This window comes from Aedes albopictus, chromosome 3 (assembly GCF_035046485.1).
Source record: "Aedes albopictus strain Foshan chromosome 3, AalbF5, whole genome shotgun sequence".
Classification (NCBI taxonomy): Eukaryota; Metazoa; Arthropoda; class Insecta; order Diptera; family Culicidae; genus Aedes; species Aedes albopictus.
In genome coordinates, this window is record NC_085138.1 from 7010802 (window position 1) to 7016964 (window position 6163).

General features: G+C 35.3%; 1 protein-coding gene across 6 annotated transcripts in view; it reads left to right on the plus strand.

Moving 5' to 3' along the window:
- The window catches only part of LOC109621640 (1-phosphatidylinositol 4,5-bisphosphate phosphodiesterase), a 246422-nt gene that overhangs the window by 8128 nt on the left and 232131 nt on the right, over positions 1-6163 (plus strand). For 5 of the 6 annotated variants that reach the window (XR_003893511.2, XM_029858134.2, XM_029858132.2 and 2 more), the window contains exon 2: positions 2458-2785. The gene's annotated coding sequence lies outside the window, so the exon portion shown is untranslated. The remainder of the gene's footprint in view (positions 1-2457; positions 2786-6163) is intronic. The other variant, XM_029858133.2, reaches the window with a different exon arrangement.

Here is a 6163-nt window from a genome sequence, read left to right on the forward strand (position 1 = left end):
AAAATAACAAAAATAATAACAAAATTTTGGTAGCAGAAAAACTTAAAAATAACTTATTTTGCCATTGTAATAACAAAGTAATGGTAAAGCATGCGGATTAAATTGAAGTACAAAATAAGTTATTATTGAGATATTGATAACAAAATAAGACCCAAATTAACTGTTATCGGTGAATAACAAAATATTATATTCTTGAGTTATTGATAACAGAATAAGAACAAATTTATCTGTTTATGTGGCGATCAAAATAATGATAGGTTTAGTTGTTCAAACTCTATATTAAAATAATGGTAGATTCAGTTATTATTTCAAAGTAGCAGAAGAAAGGTAAAATGAGCTATTTCTATTAATTGTTTGAGTTCTAAATTAACATAAATTGATGTGCATCAAATAGAATCCATTGCGAATCAAACACACAGCTGAGAATCCGGATTTGTTTACTTTTGCGAGATACGTCGAATTGAAAAGTTATGCTTGAAATATACAATATAATAGTTAATGGTATATTAAGAGTAAAATATGTTATGGTGCCTAATGTTTATAAATAATTTCTCACAATATCAAAATAATGGCAAAATTAGCTAGGAATGTAAATTATGTTATTGTTTTGATATTTTATACAATTCATTATAAAAGATGCTAAATTGCAAGTTTTGCCATGATAGTAATTTTTGTTATTTATGTGTTATTTAGCATTATTCATGAATAACATATCAATGACAAGATTTGCTATGATTGTATATTTTGCTATTGATTTGCCATTTTAAGTTCTTCATAATAACAGAAGAATGGCAAAACGAGATATGATGGCAAAACCAGTTATTATTTTGTCCTTTGTTTGCCATTAGCCTTTACCCGGGATTAGCGGTACAAACAACTTTTCAAAACGCAGTAGGCAGCCAGTGCAGAGTTCTTGAATAAAAATGTTCAAATATTTAAAAAATACTAGCTGTCCCGGCAAACTTTGTCTTGCCGTCTTGTGGTGGTTTGACAACTGTAGAGCTCAAAATAGCACCGCACTCTAGATTGGTTTCAATTCGGTCGTGCTGATTTCCTTCCCAGGTCATAAAAAATCAGCACTTTGTCTATTTTCTTACATGTTTAGTTCATTTTCCTAACTTTTTGTACATATAAACAAAGCCAGCATGAATACGAATCGAACCATGAAAGAGTCATGCTGATCGGTTCATCCGTTCTTGAGTTTTGTTGCCTCAAAAGAACTTCAAACTCATTTTTATATATATAGATTAGGCTCAGTGTACCAGTTATGGTTATAGTACCTCAAATTCGCCATAGTTGATTTTCAACCTTTAAAGATGCAAATCAATTAGAAAAATTCGTGAACAACAGATCACGTTCACAAAAGATCATTGCAATCATTCAAATTTCACAATTTGCTTAAATTATGAAAAAAATAAATTATTTTCCCTAACTTTTCGGCCTCTTTGCACCCTATTTCGCCATAGTGTACCCGTTTTGGCAAATGCCATAAGGAATACATGTAAATAGTACGAAGTGGAACCCAAATTAACAAATGTGTCCATAACTGGTACAGGATTCCTATCATTGGCACATGCCGTAATAAATACTAAAAGTAACTTTGGCTCCGTTTTTATATTTTTCCTGTAAAGTATGAAAACTAATCAATCATTTGACATATCGATGACATTCGTGGGTCTTCTTCTTATTTTTGTAGAAATAGTTTTCCTTGGGTAGTGTGATAACTGGTACAGGCATCCTATATGAATAAACTTGTCCAAAAACCGTATAAACATAGCTTTATCCAGTTAATAGCTTAGGGATGAAAGGTTTTTCTAGATAAATATGACTATGGGACCATTGTGCATTGTTTTCCGATTTCCCCTCTGAACAAGGATGGAAATCTAGTGATCATGATCAGATTTCGAATGTGTCGCGGTCGAACGGCATCGCACGATCATAGCAACAACGATAACATTTTGTCGTCAAGCATCATAACAAACTTCGGTCCGAGAAGAATGATTCGCTCTGCATGTGCGGGCGCGATGCGATCGTTATCATGAAGTCGAAATGATGAATTACTGATTTCATTCACTTTTTGAGCATTCTTGGTGATTTAACTTCCAGATATGCTTATGAACGTATCATTTCGAATCATGAATGTGGCTTACGGGTTCATAAGTGGCAAACAATGTGATGAATAAAATTTATCATGACTTGTAACATGATCCGATAACGGGTCATCACGCGATAAAGCGTGCATCAGATGCTTTAATTGTTCTGTGATACGATCACGGTGTGAGGCGTCGGCATCATGCTACTGCAAGAACAAGGCTATCTTGGATTATTCGTATCGTGTATCATTTATCGCTTGAAGTGATTTTCTGCCATCCTTGCCTCTGAAAATGCCGACGATGGTGTTTTTCGCTTTTTCAACCACCGTGCCACCGTGTAACCGTGTATGTGTATGTACCCAAGTGGAAAATTCATCGGTTGCAGTTGTTGTCGTCGTCGTCATCGTCGGCGACCAGTCAGCAGTGAGAGCAAGAGCAGGAGAGAACGAAAACCTAAAAGAACTTAATTGAAAATTGATTCATTATTGTTGTTATTGGAGGGTTGGAATTTAAACCACCCACCGCCGCCTACTGCTTGCTACCCGTTGTTGCAGTGCTGCTGGCCCGGAAGAAGGGAGTTCATCGCCGCCTGCTTTGTGCCAAAAAAAAAAAGAACTCGCAAGATTCGGCGCGGCCAGCCAGAAAATTTCTTTCTCTCCCGAGCGCGCGCGCGTTATTTAAGCAATTTCAAGGTAAGTTTACAAATATTTACTCTCGTTGATTCTGTGCTTCCTCATTAGGGTGTCTGGGAATGGTAAAGTATATTTACTCACTCCAATAGTTCCACTGAAATTCATGAACAATATATTTATGCTCCATTGATGAAATTTTGAGCGAGATCGAATAAGTTTTCTGAAAGTTATAGAACTTTTAGTAAAACTTTTAAGATTTTTGAACACATTTTTAAAACATTATATCTCAATATGTACTCGGTGAATCTTTTTGTTTTTTTTTTTGTGTTACAGCTTAAACCTAAGGCTTTCATATGCAGCTACGTTTGAGATTTTATATTCACTACAAAAAATATGAATAATTTGCTTATGTAGTTAACGACTTTTAAAAAATTACCATGTTTTGCACATATAATCTGCCAAACGTTTTCCACAAATAAAAGTGCATTAACTGAACGAAAAATGCATAGGACCTACTCTTCATATGTTGTTTAGTAGGTCTTGTATAAAAATATTACATTAAGAGAGTTTAAAAAAGTTGAAAACACTAAGTCTTGGCACTTTTATTGATCAAAATATGATAAATTTCCAAATAATACTCTGAACTTCAAAAACAAGTGTTTTTATGCTCAATGCATATATTTTAATATTTTGCCAGTAGTTGTAAATAGTTCTATTTTGTGCAAAATTTTGAGAGCTTCTCATTACAGGAAGTGTTGAGTACTGGTTTAATGTAGGTATGTGGAACTTTTGTTTCCCAACTCTTAATCGAATCATTCTAGAGGTGAGAAAGTCAACTTCCCGACAAACGCCTATTTTGCGATACCCTATTCCTCATCAACATCAACGCAAGCACAGCATCCACAGCTTACGGGGTCGATGGGGTGCGGATTTGGTGGAGAAGCATCGCACCACGAGAAATGAACCAGAGCCGAACGAAACAAATTCTCGAACGGAGAGAAATAACAGAAGAAGAAGGTAAACAAATTTTACCGGCTTCCCTTGCCGTAGCCTGCTTTGATGCCCTGATGCTACATAGGTATACACCGAGCGCCTACTCTGTCTCTGTTATCTGCTGGCCGTTCCTGAACGCAGGCAAATTGAGCGAGTGCGGGGATATCGGCACAAATAAACAATCAAAAAAAATATTGCCAGCGTGCTGATTAGAGACGGCTGGGTGTTTACTTTTATGAAAATTGTTCCTCCGGCCTACTAGCTTAGTACAACAGTGCTGGCAGAAATGAGAATGAGGTAGATTTGAAACCATTTGAGAAAGAGAAACAAAACAAATAAATAAGCAGAAAAGAATAGCACACGAATAAATTTGTGACAAATTTGACACATTCAAAAGCTATGATTTTTTTTTAATTTTTGGGTTTGAAAAACGTTGATTTTTTGGGCAAGGAAAATTGATTTTAAAAACATAGTGTCTTCGAAGAAGTGGATTGCTATATCAAAGCCTTTTTTTCGTATTAACGAGATCTTTAGCCCTAGGATAGTTTATCTCGGCATTCACGCTTTATTCATTCATTCATTCATTTGTTTATTATCAGGTAGTGTAAGGAAATTCCTTTTCAAATACTACCTCCGTAACGTAAAAAGAATTATACATAATTATGTGACATAATTCTAGCTTATTAACTATCACTTTACATAACTTAGCTATGTAGAGTTCCAAAAGTTGTGGCAGCCCCTCTTAAAATTTGCTTCCAATGTAGAACGTTTGATAACAGTAGGCATTGTATTCCAATTTACCACACCTCTGACGAACATTGTACTTGCGTAGCAGGTTGTGCTGTTAGGTGGAATTATGAAGTTCTGCGAACGTTGGCGTTGAGACATTGTCAGCTTTTCAAAGAGTACTGGAGGAGCGTGTGTTTACTTCCCTTCCGAAGGGGGAAGTTCACATTTTGCTTGCGAGTTTGTCGGGAGTGGGATTCGATCCCAGGTCCTCGGCGTGATAGTCAAGTGTTCTAACCACCACACTAGTGCCGCTCCACGAGCCCTTTTTTTAAGAAGTATCACTAGTGTGATTAATCTACCGAGAATTGAGATAGAAATATGATTTTTATATAAGTGAAGATATTGTTGTATACCTGTTGACAAATAAATAAATGTTAATAACGTGTAGAAAATGTCATTATGAGAAAAATTTACAGAACAAACTTTTGTTCTATCTGCTCAATTTCTAGAGATACGGGTGAACGACCCCTCAAAATCAATTCATTTGTCGTAACTTTTTCCAGACATTTTTAAGAATTTTCAAATGTTCCACAAAGTTATTTAATATGATATAATACGTATTTTCTTTGAAAACGTCAAAATTATAGCACTGACATGTTTTGAGATATTTAAGAATTTATGTTAAAAAATAGTCTTTTGTAACATTTACAGAGGCAAAACGGGGCAAGATGTTTTAATTGAAAATGAAACAATCAGTTTTGTACCTTTAAATTCCATCCTTTTTTGCTTATGCTTTGACAATAGAGTTAATAAACTATAGAGAACGAATGCCGCTGCTGTTCTCTTTGTTCTCGCTCGCAAACATGTCGGGTATCTATCTGTCAAACTGCATACTTTTTCGCTTCGACACTTATAGCCCGGCCTATCTCCGCCAGCAAGAGATGTTTCGGCAGCGACGCCAGCGACATTCTTCCGCTATAGTTTACTACCTCTATTGCTTTGACGGATACGCGTATTGCGACTTTAGTAATCATCCTCAGTGTCTGTTATTCTTACACGAATCTGTCTCAAAGGATAAACAAAAGAGGGCGAAATCGAAAGATACAAAACTAACACTCTGTAAAACATGCTTGTTCGTTCCGAAATTTTCAAAAAAAAAACAATATGTATTGAAGAACAACTTTGTCGTCTTTAAAGAAAATGTTTAGTTTATGCATTCAATAAAAAACGTTGTGGAACATTTGAAAATTCGGATTTTTAAGGATCGTCTACAGAAAATGTCCCATATCTTTCAAAATAGAGCAGAAGAACAAAAGTTTGTTCGGCACATTTTCTTATATGTAACGATATTCCCTTCAACTTCCCTAAAGACATCAATACACTATATTCACATATGGTAAAAACTGAATTTTCATCTCACTACTAGGTATATTAATCACAAAAGTGATACTTAAGGCCAAACATTTCAATAGATCCTATCTGCATCTGAAAGGCTCTCATTGTTCACTTTCTCTTTCAATTATTGCAATGTAATGGTACACTTTTCAACTACTTTTGCAGTACAAATCAAAAGACGACTGTTTTGCCCATCGTTCTATGCAAGGAGACAATCATTATTGAAATAAATAGCTGAGATATTGACGAAAGAGAGGAAAACCAAAGAGAGCCTCTCTAATGCAGATAGGACCTTTAGATATGTTTGGCCTGGCTTCCATA